Source organism: Loxodonta africana, chromosome 19 (assembly GCF_030014295.1).
Source record: "Loxodonta africana isolate mLoxAfr1 chromosome 19, mLoxAfr1.hap2, whole genome shotgun sequence".
Lineage (NCBI taxonomy): Eukaryota > Metazoa > Chordata > Mammalia > Proboscidea > Elephantidae > Loxodonta > Loxodonta africana.
This window is the reverse complement of record NC_087360.1, coordinates 63685289-63703337: the sequence shown is the minus strand read 5'-3', so window position 1 is coordinate 63703337 and position 18049 is coordinate 63685289.

Below are 18049 nucleotides of genomic sequence, written 5' to 3'. Positions count from 1 at the left end.
GATAAACAAAATGTGGCATATACATGAACCAAAAAACAAACCTGTTGTCTTCAAGCCAATTCCAGCTCATGGTGACCTTGTGTTACAGAGTAGAACTACTCCACAGGCATTTCTTGCCTGTAATCTTTATGGAAGCAGTTGGCCAGGTCTTTCTTCCGAAGAGCTGCTGGATGGGTTCAAACTTCCAATATTTAGGTTAGTAACCAATAGCAAACAACTTGCACCACCCAGGCTCCTGGTATGTGCATATAATGGAATAATATTCAGCAATAAAATTCTAATACGTTCTACAAGGTAGATGAACCTTAAAAACACACTAAGTGAAAAAAGCCAGACACAAAAGAAAAAATATTGTCTGATGCCACCTACATGGAATCTAGAATATACAACTACATAGAGGCAGAAAGTAGATTAGAGGTTACCAAGGGCTGGGGGTAGGGAAATTGCAGAATTATTACTTAAAGTGTACTGAGTTTCTTTTTAAGATGGCGAATACATTTGTCTTTCAATTCATCATACTGTGGTAGATTGTATGTGGCTGTGATGTTGGAAGCTATGCCACTGGTATTTCAAACACCAGCAGGGTCACACATGGTAGACAGGTTTTAGCAGAACTTCCAGACTAAGACAGACTAGGGAGAAAGGCCTGGTAATCTACTTCTGAAAATTAGCCAATAAAAACCACATGGATCACACAGAAAACTGTCAGATACAGTGCTGGAAGATGAGCCCCCTAAGTTGGAAGGCACTCAAAATGCACAGTGGCCAAAACAATGGATTTGCACATACCCATGATTGTGAAGATGGTGCAGGACAAGGCAATGTTTCATACTGGTGTGCATGGGGTCGCCATTAGGGAGCCAAGCCAACAGCAGCTAACAATAACAATGGTTGGCCAACATTGAAGTGTACATTTAAAAATGGTTAAAATGGCAATTGTCATACATACCTAACACAATAAAAAAATCAAGCACTCGCGTATGAAGCAGACAAATGCTAAGTGGAGAAGGAATCCACGTGGACTAGGTATGAGGAGGTTTAATGAAAGGGAGAACTTAGCCGAAATGAGGAGCAAAGGCACTCTACTGCTATCAATAGGCAAGGAAGGGGATGAGGTCGTTCCACTCCACCACTAATTATTTCCAGAAACAAATCTGTAATGCCCACTACATGCATAAAATACCCTGTCACCACTCAAGGGCATCTTGGGATTCACTTCAAATGCCGACACAAGGATTTTATTCTCCAGGTTTCTGAGGAAAAACACTTGTGGGCTCTCTGTAAAACATGAGTGAAATGAGAGGTCTGTGAGTCCAGTGGTCTTTGTTTTTACTAACTCCTATAGTGCCGTTTTGTCTATATTGTAATCCACGATGGAAGGGATCCCCAACATTCAGGCAGGACTGCTTCCTCAGATGGAAAGGCAGAGCTTTTTGGATAAACAAGGGAATGGCTATCCTTTAAAACCTTCCTCCTGCCAAAGTATGCAAAAGGTAAAGGGACTCTCTTCCCTCATAATGGGCCAGCTGGCATCCACTTAGCTTTTTTGATGCTTAAGCTTGTGACTGGACAAATGAACAAATGAACACACTAATGCAGGCAAAATGGCGGTCTCCACCCCTGAGAGTGAGGGTCTTTGCAGAAGGCTGCCTCACACACCAGAGGGTGTGGGGACTAGATAGTGGTCAGAGAGAGAGCTCTCGCTGCACATGATTTCCCCAAATCCTTGCCCAATTATTCTTCCTCTGCTGTCCACTTTACACAAATCTTCTGTATTTGAGGGAGCAAAACCAAAGAACTCCCATATTCCAACCTTCCAAAGTGTGATTTCAGCAGCCACACTAGGCAGGCAACCATTTGAAGGACTGGCCCTGAGAAACCCACACCAGGCCTTTCCTGAAGTATATTGACCTCGGTTGCCCTCCAGAGATTGATTTCCACTTAGAAATGAATAGTTAAAAAACCTCAGGGTGATGAGGGAGGGTTCTAACCTCCACATGGTATGAGAAAAATGGCAGACAAGCTAGCAGCTTTCTGGCAGAACCCACCTCATCGGGATGGCTAAGGTAAGAGGTGATTGTAGCTCCTTGGGAAGGCCCCATGCCTTTGGTCAGCCTCTCCCTCATCTCTCTCTCTCTCTCTCACTCTCACTCTCTCTTTTTCTCTCTCTGTCTCAGCAGCCTTGCCATGCAGCAGGGGTCACTGTGCACCAGCGGAGGAGCCAGCTCCAAAAGCATCACAAAGGACAGGCAGGCTTCAGGCTGGGCTCACTGTACAGGCCCTGCAGGCTGGTATAAGGCCCGGCCACACCTCCTTCTTGCCTCTCCATCCTTCCCAAGGTAATTATGCTCACAGTAATGAAACATGCAAAAGGAATCAGGTAGAGATCATAAGACAAGGAGGCACTTCCCAGCCTGAGGACGCACCCTGACCTTGGAGATAAACTCATTACAGAGAAATAAAACATCCTCAGCCACCAGTACAGCGTCATTTCATCCCTGTTGTGGCGTTTTAACCCTCCCATGTCCTGACCACCCTGTTATTGCACTGCTTCCTCTCTGTCCAATCAGCTGTCCCTAAGGGGATGCTGTGGATTTGAGGTGGGGGGAGGGGTAGCACTGGTGGTTCAGTGGTAGAATTCTCACCTTCTGTGGGTTCAATTCCCAGCCAACACATCTCAAGCACAGCCATCACTCATCTGTCAGTGGAGGCTTGTGTATTGCTATGATGCTGAACGGGATTCAGAGGAGCTTCTAGACTAAGAAGACTAGGAGGGAAGGCCTGGTGATCTACTTCCAAAAATAAGCCAATGAAAACCGTATGGATCACAGCAGTACGGCCTCTTGTGCATGAGTCAAGGGCCACCTCACGGGACGTTAAAAACAAGAGGATGATTCCTTTAGATGAGATTCCAGCCAGACATAGTAAAGCTAGGAGAGCCCTCAGAGACCACGGTCTACCTGGTGCTTGGCCTGGATTGCTAAAGACCCCAGTGCTCTGGGTGTCAGCTCCTGAGGCCGGAGGGGCGAGGCTCAGGGTGTGGGCCTTCTTCCACCAGAGAGTTTTCTACCTGACCCATCTTAATCTGGGGAATTTCTAAGATTTCATTTGTCAAGTTTCTCCCTGCTTAAAAAACAGAACAAACACCGTTTGAAAAGCATGACTCTGCCTCAACCGTTTACACATGCAGATAGACGTTTCAGAGAGCTCAAATGCCCTGCTGACCATCACCCAGCCAGAGAACAACACCATGGGCTGGTATTCAATGAAAATGGCGGGTGGGGAAGAAGAGCACATGGAGCTATTTCGAGAGAGGAAAAGAGTGAAGAATGGTAGTCCTGAAAATGCACAGAGTAGCAGAGAATCAGATTAGAGTCTGGGAAACAGGTCCTTCAGATGCCTCCCTCCTGACCTTGCCCCCCGCCCAGACTCACTCAGCACCTCTTTGACTTTCTCTGGCCACCTAATGGCGGCAGTCATAGCTGCCATCCCTCGAGTCAGGGGGGAGCCAAGTAGCCTCTGCCAAAAGCAAAACAAAATGCCAGCAAGCAATTACTGTAGACATGGTGCAGAAAAGCTCATGGAAATGTTACAAGATAAATGATAAAGACTTTTGCCTGACCAGGAACTCAGCTGCTGGGAGCCCCGACAAGATGAGTTCTAATAGGCAAGGTAAATTATTTTCTCTTCTACTGAAGCTCAATTTTCTATCCGTCTCCTTCTTTTGACATGTACGGTAGAAGAAAGAGAGGAGGAGGCAGGCAAGGAGAAACAGAGCGGGGAGAAGGGGAAAAAAAAATACACTTGGACTTTTAATGGAGGCTCATTTTGGTAAAGTACCCGAGTGTCCCCGTGGGCCTGGAGAATTAAATGCTGTCACTCAGATCTGAAAGCAGAGTCGTCCAGTTTGCAGACACCTGTCATAATTAAACTAATGGCTCTGAAAATGTGCCTTGATATTAAATCTATCTTCCACTGAGGAGCAGAGCTGATTAAAACCACCATTTGACAGTTAATGATGAACCTTTTGCTTGCTGAGCTATGTGACTAGAGCAGGTCATTGCAGGCTGTCCTCTCGCTCTGGCCTCCAGGATGGACTTCGACTTGCTTCCTTCTCACCCCAACACTGGCGCCACCCCCATGCCCTTTTCAGCTTCTCTCTGACTGAAGTTGGGGTTTCTCTCTCCACCCTCACTGACCACAGCCTAAGGAGAGAATGTTGTTCTTAGCAGGGAAGGATCACCTGTTCACAATAATGTCAAGTTATTGTGTGGTCACCAGGAAACATGGGTAAGCCCAGAAAATTGCAGGAGCAGAGATAGAGTCCCTGACCAGCCTTACCACTTCTTCTCTGGAAGGCTGAATTCCCCACACATCCATGGTGGAGGCTAAACTCTGCCCTGTCATAAAGTCAGAGAAACTCTGAAATTCCGGGATTGCTGAGTTGACTCTATTTCTAGTTTGGGGGCTGATGTTCAGACAGTCTGCTCTACAAATAGAGCTGTCCTTTGGGAAGGCAGCATAAGCTGAACTGATTATCTGGGAATCTAAAGCTGTTCACCGTTTATACACAGCTGCTCTTACCAGTGAGAGGCCTTTGGCAGAGAAGGCATCAGAAGGAGAAGTGAGGGGACAGCAGATAGAAGCTCTTCTGCCCTCCAAAAATTAGGGGTTCTGAAATTCCCTCAAAGGGCTCTTCTATCACTGATAGTCCAGAATTTTCTCTCAAAAGGAGGCTGTCTTTATTTCTTGATTAGATTATTACAATGTTTTGTTTATTTTTCATTCCCAGAGAATATTCAGTTTATCACCTTTTCTTCTCTTAGGCCAGCATGGAGATTCTCAGCAACCACTGGTTAACCTCAAGGGTTCTTCTCTTCTGGTAGACCAGACAGGCCGACTTTGACACAATATGAACTGTGTAGACTGACAAAGTACTCCATGTCCTGGTTTGACATTCAAGACCCCTTCAGAAGTGATCCAGGCTCTGTGTCCTTTTCCTGGCTCTTCCACACTCCCATTAAAACCCACACCCTCCCTCCGAAAGCTAAGGGCCTCCTTGCCTGGGACTTGGTAGTGCTGGCTAAGCCTCTAAGTCCCCTGAGATCCCAAAGGTAGATGGAGAAACAGTGAGCAAGGCTGAGACCTCCATCATTTCCAGGCCTCTCTGATCAGAAGTGGAGCAACCCTGATAAGCAACAACTCCCAACTCAGCCAAAAACAAACCATCAGAGTAATTACACCATGCTGTAAGCCTCCCAATTTTCTGTGCATTGCACATAAATCTCTGTTGATGGCTTGCTTAATTGTTTGGTTGACTTATTTATAATGTTTCATACTTTTCAGAGCACTCGCAAGCATTTCATTTAATTCTTACACCACCCTTGTCAGCTAAGTGCTATTTACCCATATTAGAAATTAGTAAACACTTAGATAAAGTGGTGTCTTCAGAGTCACAAGTGGTAGAGGTGGGACTAGAATCCACAGTCGCTGACTCCTAGCGGGGCCACCCTCAGATCACTGAAACCACAAATGAACCTTGAGTTGGGTTCCAAGTTCTTTATCAGGGATTTATATTAAAGTATTTCCATGGACAACCACTGATTTCTGAAACATAGAACAGCTTTCCCACCCACAGTCTTTCCACCACAGATCTGCATGTCAGAGCCCTTTCTTTCCTACTCATTTCTATGTGCATTTGCTTATTGGGACTTTTTGTATTCTCATTTTCCTATATTCTGTTTAGGTAGAGTTTGGGGGTATTGTTAGGGGTTTTAGTTTTTTCTTTCTTGACTTTTTTATCACTATTTTCCACTATTATAATAATTCATGCTTGGTTGAGGTAGATGTCTATTACATATATCACCTAGTGACAGTGAAAGAGAGAGATAATGGTGTGGTGTGTGTGCAGGGGGAGGGGATCCTAAAAAAGACAGGCAAAGACAAGGAGAAATACAGAGTGGAAGATACTGTGAGGGAGTAGAGATTCAGAAAGAAAGAAAATGAGGCTAAAGAGAATCAGGGAAAGGAGAGACAGGGCCACACAAAGAAAGACAAAAATGGGACAATGAGGATGAAAGCTTTCTGCTCCTCTGGCTTTCCCCAACCACCCTGAGGTCAAACTCCCTCCTTGCACTACATCTTTGCACACACACACACTCACACTCACACACACACACACACACACACACGGGGCTGTCACATTTTAGAACACCGTTAGGAAAGTGACACCCAGCTGAAGGAATCCCCTGTCCAGTGACCCAGCCCAACACTCCTGTCTGACCCCTCCCCTGCAAAGGCCGATCTTCTCTCTTAAGTGACAGAGGCTTCGTCTCTCTGATGGGAGCAGGGCCTCTAATTGTGCTGAGCAGTGATGCCACGGATGCCCGGGCAGCCTCATGTCTCTCTCTATCATTAGCTTTCTTACCAGGCTCTGAAGCCTTCCGCTGCCACAACAGTAATTACCAAGAGATTAGGCAGGCATTAAGCACTCCTTAATTTGACACATTGCAATGATCTCCATTCAGCCTTTCTGCTCGAATAACTCTCAACAAATATTTCGGAGACTACCAAAATAAACAGAAGCACTGTGTTTGCACAGCTGAGGCCTTCTTCCTGCTTCTCTAAATGCCAGCAATTCCAGGTAGGGGGTAGGGGACATTAAAGGGGTGGTGGGTGGGGAGGGTGGAAAGGGGAGGGGGACAGAAGAGGTGGCAATGGCACCACCTGCAGGGCCAAAGGAAAAGCGGAATGTCCTGAGAAAGCCTGAAAACCCAAACTCGTCCAGTGGGAAGAAATCAGTAAAACACTTGCATATGAAATGCTCCTATCGATGGTGATTTAATAGGACCCATTTTTAAACCAAGTAGTTATACAAGACCTTAGAAAAGAGACACCAGTATTTATACTAAAACCACTGTATTAGGAAAAAAAAAAATTACAGTGGAAGGAGTTATGTTGTTGTTGTTTGGGTGGGTTATTAGCGCAGGCATTATTCATTAAAAAAAAAATATTCATTAGGTAATGCAATAATTATTCATTAGATAATGCAATAGGAAAACCATTGTTAACAATGGCAACAAATCCTACCAGGACCCACTGAAGGAGAGGTAAGATCACTTGGCAATTACAGTGCATTAGAAGTTCAATATTCCCTCTCGTGCATTTGCGTCATTTCTGTACTCCCACCCAATATCCACACATGCCTCTCTCACTAACCTGAATTTGGGGTAACTGAAAAGGCAGAGCAAAATGACACGCTGACATGGAGGCTACAACCTCCAGGAACTCTCTGTGCCCCTCCTAGGTGTGATACAGGAGAGATGAGCTGGATATCCTTGAAAAGTAGGGATGGAGATTCAGAAAAATGAGAAACAGAATAGCCAGAAATTGAGTCATAAATATAAATGATTATGGAAGGGGAGTGGGTTGAATAACAATATTATTTGGTGAGAAATGAAGTCCAAGAAAGGAAAAATGAAATAATTGGGATTCTTCCATCATCAAATGATGAGAAAGGCTGTTCTAGAGTCAGAAACGGGGATCAAGATCATTCTCACTGGGCATTTCTCATCCCTGAGAAACATAACTAACATCCACCTAGCCCTTCCAAGCTGTGGTCTTCTTCCCGCCTCGTGTGGTCTAGGGAATCTCTGGTCAGCATCTGTGTCCAAGAGGCTATCATGGCTAGATGGAGATCTTGCTTTTGGTATCAGGAGTTTGGATGCTATGGAAGGAGGATCATGACTCAGAATGCCCTAGGGTCTTTCTCCCTTCCTGGATGGGACAGCAGCATTAAACTTCTTTACAGATACAGAGGGAAGATAGTAAGATATAGAACTGTAATAAGTCATCCTGGCTTTCACATGTGCCTCTTCTCCAGTGCTCTCTCAACCAGGGATGATGGTATTGAACCCGTAACTACTGCTAAAGTGTAAAGAACAATACATTAGATCAGTGATCAGCAAACTACAGCCCACAGGCCAAATTTGGCTCAGAGCCTGTTTCTTCAATTAAGCAATTTTACTGGAACGCAGCCCCACCCATTTGTTTACATATTATCTACCCATGGGGTCATCATGAGTTGAAATCAACCCGGCAGCAACCGATTTGTTTTGGTTTGGGTTTATGAGTATTTTTGCACTATAAAGACAGAGTTTAGTAGTTGCGACAGAGACCATACGGCTTGCAAAGCCTAAGATATTTACTACCTTTACAGAAGAAGTTCGATGATCCCTGTATTGGATAGATGGATGAGTGAACAAATGAATAAACGAACAAGCAAATAAATGCTAGGTTGAAATAGATCATAACCGTGGGATGATTTTACCCAATAGTGCCAGGTGGCTACTGAAGTTTCTAAAAGTATGTTATAGGACTCTATCCTCAGTTCTGTCCTTTTCAGTACTCTTGCAATGACTTAAATCAAGATATAAATGGGAAGCTTATCTGATTTTCAAAAGATGGGAAGACAACATAGATAAGAAGTATTTTGGATGACAGATCCAATATTCGAACCAATCTTGACAGGCTGCAACAATTTGCTCAGTCTAATAAAATATAAGGGGACAAATACAAGGTCCTGTGATTGGGCCTAAAATATCAACTTCCCAAATACACAATACCAACTTGGGTGAGGGTCCAAAACCAAATACAAACCCGTTACCGTCAAGTCGATTCCGTCTCACAGAGACCCTGTAGGACAGAGTAGAACTGCTCCATAGGGTTTCCAAGGAGCCCCTCGTGGATTCAGACTGCCAGCCTTTTGGTTAGCAGCTGTAGCCCTTAACCACTATGCCACCAGGGTTTCCTGGACAAGGGTAGGAGGGAGAAAATGTGTCTAAACAGCAACACATGTGTAAACGACTTTGGGAGTTTGACAGATATATCTCCTCAATAGTTAATAAGATTTCCCATAAACGAAAAGCATATCCTGAAGCTAAGATGTTTGTGATGGGGAACACATACGACACACGCTCCATCCTATTCTGGGTACTCAGGCCTTGCTAGAAGTATTTATTTCTGTAATAACAATAATAATAAAATAGTTAAAAATTGCTGAATGTTTACCATGTGTACATGGTTAATACTTATTATCTTTGTAAACTTTTGCAGTAATCCTACGAAGTAGGAACTGTTGACTTCCCCATTTCATAAAGGAGGAAATTTAGAGAAATAAAGCCATGAAACTAGTACAGGGCAAGGCCAGCAGTGGAATCTAAAAAACTCCAAAGTCCAAACTCTAACCCACCATGCTACACTAGTCTTCTACTCTGAAGTTGCATTTTGAGGTGCTCATTGGTAAACCAAAGTAACCCCAAAGGTGGGTGACCAAGATGGTAAGGGAAAGTTGGTGAACACATGGGGTCACCGTGAATCGGAATCAACTCAACGACAACTGGTTTTGGAGTCCCTGGGTTATGCGATCGGTTAACATGCTCAGCAGCTAACTAAAAGGTTGGAGGTTCAAGTCCACCCAGAGGCACCTTGGAAGAAAAGCCTGGCGATCTATTTCAGAAAAATCAGTCATTGAAAACCCTATGGAGCTTAATTCCACTCTGACCCACATGTGGTCGCCATAAGTTAGAACTGACTCCAGGGCAACTGATTTTTAAGGGGAAGTCAAAATCCTTTCATATGGAAAAGATTTGAAAGTGGTGAGGCATTTAGCTTGGAGCAGGCTTGGGCTGTCCTTCAGTTGAATTAAAAAGCACTATTGAGTTTAGCTTACAGCTCCCTCTCCAGACATACATCTGCCTGTGCCTTCTAGTTGTCCTCACACACCCACACACAAAAATTACTAATATGACTGGTCAGCGTATTAACCAAAAAAACCCAAACTGATTGCCATTGAGTTGATTCCAATTCATAGCAATCCTGTAAGACAGGGTAGAACTGCCCCATAGGGTTTCCAAGGAGCAGCTAGTGGATTTGAACTGCCAACTTTTAGATTCGCAGCAGAGCTCTTGACCACTGTGCCACCAGGGTCAGCATATTAAGGTAGGCTAACTGCTTTATGGGGCCCCGGTGGCACTTTAGTTAAGCGTTTGACTGCTAACCGAAAGGACAAGGTTTGCAGTCTGAATCTACCAACCACTTTTTGGAAACCCTGTAGGGCAGTTCTACTCTGTCCTTTAGGGTCACTATGAGTCAGAATTGACTCGATGGCAACGTTTTTTTATTTTTGTTTTTGTTTTTTAACTGCTTTATAAAGTAACATCAAATGTCAGGACTTAACATTTTAAGAGTTTATTTCTCACATAGGTCAGAGTCATTGTCAGGTGGTGGTAGAGGCCCTACTACACAAAGCCCTTCAGAGGCCCAGTGCCTTCCATCTTGCAGCTCAACTTTTCTATTCAGAGACATCATTTCTAGGTCATTGAAGACTCTACATTCCGTATAGAAAAAGGAAGGGAGGCTCCCACATGGGAGGCTTTTAGGAGGTAGGCCTGGCATGGTACTTATCACTTCCACTCACATGCCGTTGGCCAGGTCATAGCCAGTAGGGAGGCCAAAACATTGGACTAGCTGAGTGTCCCAGAAAGAGAAGCGAGTATGGATGATGCTGTGTACTAGCTGTCTGTCCTACAGAGTTCCAGAACATTGATTACCCAACAAACGATCATCTTCCATCAGCCAATATCAACACCTACCCCTCAATTCCTAATAATGAGCACTTTTTTCTACTAGGTGCAAGGCATTTTGTTGAGACTCTCAGAGATATAGCGACACAGTATAGTCTCCACTTCCGATGAACTAATAACCTAAAAAAGATCACGTAAAAATAATGAACCACAATATTCAACAGGGTGAATTAAGTGCTCTAGGAGTTACATACATAAAGGGGAGCACAAAAAGCAGAGTTCAATCTCGTGAGAGGAATCAGAAAAGGTTTCAGAGTAGAAGCATTTAAGTGGAGTCTCAGCTAATGAATACGAATTTTACGGACAAAACCAGCAAGGAGAAGAGCATGTCAAGGAGAGAAAATAGCAGGAAGACATTCACAAAGGCATGAGAGTGCTTGGCATGTTCAGGGTCAACGGACTGGTTTAATGTGACTTAATGTGACAGGGTATGTGAGAAACGTGGTGGGATGTAAAGTCGGTTCAGACCATGCTAAAGCATGAATGCCATGTTCAAGAACTTAGGCTTTGTTCTGAATGCAGTGGAGAATGGTAGATGGCTCGGAGGACAGTGACATAACCCAGACCAACAGTTGTGTGAAATTCAGATGGCAAATTGAAAGGCTGAAGGGCAGAAATGCTAGTTAGGCAGGTATTGGAATCACCCTGGTTTCCAACAGGTGATAGCCTAGCCTAAGGCAGTGAACATCATCCTTTGTCCTTGTCCAGCCCTTCCTCAGCTTTTCCAAATGTAATTAAATCACCTGCAGTCAGTACTATACTCTGCTTACAGTTGATTTAAAAGCCAATGGGTCAATATAGTCACAATTCAGAACCAGCAGTAAAACCCAGGTTTGCTAACTTTGAAATGGTGCCACCATACCCATTCATAATCAGCTTCCACTAGGCCCTCACCTGGAAATAATTTATACTCAAAATCTACTTCTCTGCCACTTTTACTCATTATTTCTCATCCCACTCATTGCCTTTCAATTGTCCCAGTGGGGTTCATAAAAGTCATTTCTACTCTGTGCCCAAGGATAGACGTGTTGGCAGTTCCTTTCAAAATTCCTTGGGTAGTCAGGATTCCTCATGGCCCTCTTCTGTATAGAGACTACAGATATCTTGGGCTTTTCCACCCTCCCCAGCCACCAAAGGCACAGATTCTCAGGCAAGACAGTCACATGAAATTTGCAGCCAAGAAGCAAGGGTCCATTCTATGCCCTGCCAACAGCCCCCACTCCTTTTGAGTGGAGTGGTGCATCCGGACACACGGCACTCACTTTAGTCCCCCCGAAAGCCCCAAAACTGTATACTCCAGTCCCTTCCCTGACATGACAGTCTCTTCCCTAGGGCTTGGAGGAGACCTTGACAGACCCAGCTATGGCCCCAGGCTACCTTTGTTCTAGACTATTGTCCTTTGAGGGAGTGGTACAGGTGGCTTTCAACCCATAAGCTAACCCTAGCTCCCTACTCCACCTTTTGTTGCCCATATGCTTCAGAAACAAGATGGCTGAGCAGACGGTACTAACCTTGTCCTTAAGGCCCAGGAATTAGAAGGGGGAGAACATTGACAGAGCTTGGTCATATGCATGAGTTTGGGTGTGGTGGATGTAGCAGTGCAGCATAGGAAGATGGCGGAGCTGAGGTACCAATTTTTTTTTTTCTCTCTTGAGAACGTTAGAAAACAATGACCCCGGGGTGAGTTGAGGAAAAAAATACTTCTTTTTGAGAACCAGAGTAGTCACAATATAGAAGTGGTATGAGATTCTTTGGAAATGAACTTTACTGTTCAAGGAGATAAGGAAAGAACAACCAGGCCAGATCTTCTGTGTGGCAGAAAGAGACAAGATAATGCTGTGGAAAGCACAAGGATCAGGCATACTCAAAATCCAGCTTTGCGTTCTTAGGAAAATTATTTAAATTCTCCAAGCTTCAGTTTTCTCATCTGTAAAATGGGAGGTAGAGGTAAGGAGGATGACGTCTTTGAGGAGTTGTTAACAGAGAAGGACATAGAATGCCAAATGCTAAGCTATCATCTTTAATATATGTACGGTGCTACAGAAAGCCCATCTAGGAAGAAGTAGAAGCTCAAGAAAACACATTTCAGCCCTAGAGAAGGAAACATTCCCAACTACTGCAGCTTCCAAACAAGGCTATGGGCTATTCCTTGAGATGTGTGAGTTCCTTGTCACTGGAGGTAACAAAACAACAAAAAAAAATGCTGGGTGACTACATCTCAGGGTATTTCGTTGTAGACACTCCTGCACTGAATAGAAAACTGGGGCAGATAAATTCTAAAATCCCTTCCTGCCCTGAGCGCCTGCGATTCTTGATTTTCCCCTTGCTCAGGAGAGCACAGAGCTCAAAACCTCTCAGACAGCTCAACTGTTACTCATCAGTATGTGGGGACTGAGGTTCTGACTGACCAAGGGCCAAAGTGGCATTGGGCCAGGCCTCTCATTGCCCATTCTGTGTCCAGCCCTTGCTTACATTCAGTTCCATCCAATGGTTCTTTTAATGGGGGTGAGGGGGCGGGGGGTGTTGAGGAGGAAAGCGAATCACTCAGGGCTTATTTCACCAGACTCTGTAAGTGGTGAGGCTTAATATAAGCAAGCCCAGTGTGCTGCCAGAAAAGCCTCTGCCCTTAGATAGTAATGAGATCCATCGGTCTCCTTAACAAATGCATCTTCCCTGAGTGCTAAGTAAACTGTCTCCATTTACAGTGTCAATATCCACACGGTGCCTTCCCTGCCTCTCAAACAACCTGAACGGATTGCAATTGGCTGCCATTCCTGATTCCTGTGCTCAGTGAGAGCTGTCAATGAGCATGTCAATAAGATACAGGGGCTATTGATCACCATAGGCATTTAGGGGTCACTGGTCGATGAGAGCTCTTGCCAAGAGATGTAGAAAATGATAGCGTTCAGATAAAGGCAGCAAAGTGAGGCTCCCGAAGGAGAAATAATATAGCTCAATTTCCCCTGTCCTGCTGCTTGTCAATTTCTCTTGGTTTTCTTGAGGAGGGAAGGAGCAAGTAGGGAGAGACAGAGAGGGAGAGAAGTGGGGAAAGCAAGCGAGCAACTCAAGTGTTTGACTGAAAACATCTCAGAGCATGAAAAACCAATATCCACAAGAAACCCGAACAGCATTCCCCAGGCTGCTGTCTGAGTCAGGAGAACAAAGAGAAAGACCGAAGGAGGCAGTGCTTCTGAAAGATGTGGGCTCAGGGAATGAAGGTCAAGATGATGAGCCTTCTCCAGACATGGGTTGTGATGGAATCACAAAAATGAGTCTAGTAGCTATGCTATGGATTGAATGGTGTCCTCCCAAAAAACGTACTGGAATCTAACCTAATCCTAACCCTGTGGATGTAATGCAATTGGCTTGTAAAACTTAGTCACAAAAATAAAACGTGTTGAAGAAGTATTCTATACAGGAGTGAGAAGAAGTGGCAAAGAGGCTGATTGTTGTTTCTGCTCAAGGCCTTCCCCAGGATTGACTGGTATTTCCCCATTGGAAAAGGATTACTCATTTTATCAGTTTCAATAGCAAATTGCTTTGGTGCAAATAAAATTTGCATGAAAATGTCCATTGTTCATGAATACAAAACTGTTGTTTCGCTTATCACTTTGATGTTTGACAGATAATTTTGGATACAGAAAAAATTTCTTTCAAGTAAATAAGTAGCCAAAAAAATGACATAAATCATCTTAAAGGCCAGTTGTCTGTGATCAAACCTGCGTTATTAAGTCTTCCAACTCTTTTAATGGAATACACCCACATCCAGGCAGCTAACACTGCACCTACTGGCTTCCACTTTTGTCTATCCTTTCCTTTCTGAATCTAGCTCTTTTGTGATCTCATATGCTTCATCTCTGGGAATTGTTTCATTCCCTTAATTCACAGCCACAACTCCGCTTGCCTCTGAGACAATAAAATTCATCTCAAGTCCCACCAGCCAGACCTTGTGCTTTAATTAAATCCTGAAAGCTGCCTAAAGCGATAATTCAGCATCTATGTCTGAAACTTTAAGAGATGTAATACGAACAACAAGATGGAGATGCATTTCAATGAGGTTTCGCAGCATCGGGTTTCATCCCTCATGACTCTGGATTCTTCACTGTGTGTCGAAGTTCATTCATTCATCGTTTCAAAGGATATTTATTGCCAGGTAAGAGACGATGGTGGCTTAAGAGTTAGTTAAAGGGATGGCTGATTGAAGGCATACATTTCATTCTGCTTGATGCTAATCCCCACTAAAAGGATAGGATAAAAAATTTTAAGGTAAACCTACCAAGAGAACTGGAGAAGAGGTCACAGCTGGCAAGAGATGTCAACGCAATTTTGGAAGCTGGGATGTAAATAGGTAAATGAAAAATGAAATAGGATACAGGAGAAAGCTAAAATACATGCCAGAAACACTGGGTGAAACCTCAAGAATAAGGCCACTTCACACTGTAGCCCCAAAAGGCTCAGGAACTGAAGGCACCAAACACCTCTGAAGCAGGGGTGTAGCACAGGGCTAACCATGGAAGGGTTGGTTAAAAGTCTTTAAGAGACAGGCTCACAGATGCGCTTCTCTATCCATGAAGCCAGGTGACCTCTTCCTTGCTGCAGCAGGAGTCTAGAGAGTTACTCTATAGCAGTGGTTCTCATGTGTGGCCCCGGGACCAGCAGCATCAGCATTATCTGGGAACTTGTAAGAAATGCAAGTTTTAGCTCCCCATCCCAAACTTACAGAAACTTTGGGGTGGGGCCCAGCAATCCATGTTTTACCAAGCCCTCCAGGTGATTCTAATGCATGCTAAAGTCTGAGACCCACTGTTCTATATAGAAGCTGAGTCAGACAGCATCTGACATCAAGGACAACAGCAGTAGTTGAAAACATGGGCGAGCCAACCGCTGAAGATTAGAGACTTAGGTGAAGTTGACATACAGAATGTTAAAACCCTCAGCACAGTCTCCTCCTTGTTCTTTTTGTTGTTGTTAGGTGCTGTCGAGCTGGTTCCGACTCATAGAGATCCGATGCACAACAGAACAAGACACTGCCCAGTCCTGAGCCATCCTCACAATCGTTGTTATGCTTGAGCTCATTATTGCAGCCACTGTGTCAATCCACCTCATTGAGGGTCTTCCTTTTTTCTGCTGACCCTGTACTCTGCCAAGCATGATGTCCTTCCCCAGGGACTGATCCTTCCTGACAACACGTCCGAAGTTTGTAACACAGAGTCTCACCATCCTTGCTTCTAAGGAGCATTCTGGTTGTACTTCTAAGACAGATTTGTTCGTTCTTTTGGCAGTCCATGGTATATTCAATATTCTTTGCCAGTACTACAATTCAAAGGCATCAATTCTTCTTCGGTCTTCCTCATTCATTGTCCAGCTTTCACATGCATATGATGCGATTGAAAATACCATGGCTTGGGTTAGGCTCACCTTAGTCTTCAAGGTGACATCTTTGCTCTTCAAAACTTTAAAGAGGTCCTTTGCACCAGATTTACTCAATGCAATGCATCTTTTGATTTCTTGACTACTGCTTCCGTGGCTGTTGATTGTGGATCCAAGTAAAATGAAATCCTTCACAACTTCAATCTTTTCTCCGTTTATCATGATGTTGCTCGTTGGTCCAGTTGTGAGGATTTTTGTTTTCTTTATGTTCAGCTGTAATCCGTACTGAAGGCTGTGGTCTTTGATCTTCATTAGTAAGTGCTTCAAATCCTCTTCATTTTCAGCAAGCAAGGTTGTGTCATCTGCATAATGTAGATTGTTAATGAGTCTTCCTCCAATTCTGATGCCCTGTTCTTCTTCATATAGTCCAGCTTCTCCGATTATTTGCTCAGCATACAGATTGAATAGGTATGGTGAAAGAACACAACCCTGACGCACACCTTTCCTGACTTTAAACCAATCAGTATCCCCTTGTCCTGTCCGAACAACTGCCTCTTGATCCATGTAAAGGCTCCTCATGAGCACAATTAAGTGTTCTGGAATTCCCATTCTTTGCAAAGTTATCCGTAATTTGTTATGATCCACACAGTCGAATGCCTTTGCATAGTCAATAAAACACAGGTAAACATCCTTCTGGTATTCTCTGCTTTCAGCCAGGATCCATCTGACATCTGCAAGGATATCCTTGGTTCCACGTCCTCTTCTGAAACCGGCCTGAATTTCTGGCAGTTCCCTGTCGATATACTGCTGCAGCCGTTTTTGAATGATCTTCAGCAGAATTTTGCTTGCATGTGATATTAATGATATTGTTGCATAATTGTCACATTCGGTTGGATCACCTTTCTTGGGAATAGGCATAAATATGGATCTCTTCCAGTCAGTTGGCCAGGAAGCTGTCTTCCATATTTCTTGGCATAGACGAGTGAGCACCTCCAGCGCTGCATCTGTTTGTTGAAACATCTCAATTGATATTCCATCAATTCCTGGAGCCTTGTTTTTCACCAGTGCCTTCAGAGCAGCTTGGACTTCTTCCTTCAGTACCATCGGCTCCTGATCATATGCTACCTCTTGAAATGGTTGAACATCGACTAATTCTTTTTGGTATAATGACTCTGTGTATTCCTTCCATCTTCTTTTGATGCTTCCTGCGTCGTTTAATATTTTCCCCATGGAATCCTTCACTATTGCAACTCGAGGCTTGAATTTTTTCTTCAGTTCTTTCAGCTTAAGAAACACTGAGCATGTTTTCCTTTTTGGTTTTCCATCTCCAGCTCTTTGCACATGTCATTATACTAGTTTACTTTGTCTTCTTGAGATGCCCTTTGAAATCTTCTGTTCGGTTCTTTTACTTCATCAATTTTTCCTTTTGCTTTAGCTGCTCGATGTACAAGAGCAAGTTTCAGTGCCTCCTCTGACATCCACCTTGGTCTTTTCTTTCTTTCCTGTCTTTTTAGTGACCTCTTGCTTTCTTCATGGATGATGTCCTTGATGTTATTCCACAACTTGTCTGGTCTTCAGTCGCCAGTGTTCAATATGTCAAATCTATTCTTCAGATGGTCTCTAAAGTCAGGTGGGATATACTCAAGGTCATATTTTGGTTCTCATGGACTTACTCTGATTTTCTTCAGTTTCAGCTTGAACTTGCATATGAGCAATTGATGGTCTGTTTCACAGTCAGCCCCTGGGCCTTGTTCTGACTGATGATATTAAGCTTTTCCATCATCTCTTTCCACAGATGTAGTCTCCTTCTTAGCTCCCAGAAAGCTGGCAGCCAAGATGAAATACCCTAGGCAGGATATTCATGAATTCCTCCTTGGGAAAACTGCGATATTTGGGGGCTATCCTAAACAACCTACAGGAAAACCCAGCAACCAATAAAGGCCCAATTAGGCAGAAAAAGCTTCCCATCATCCTCATCCTTAATTACAAACTGACATTCAATGATTACCAGACATGAGGGGAAATCACCAAACATG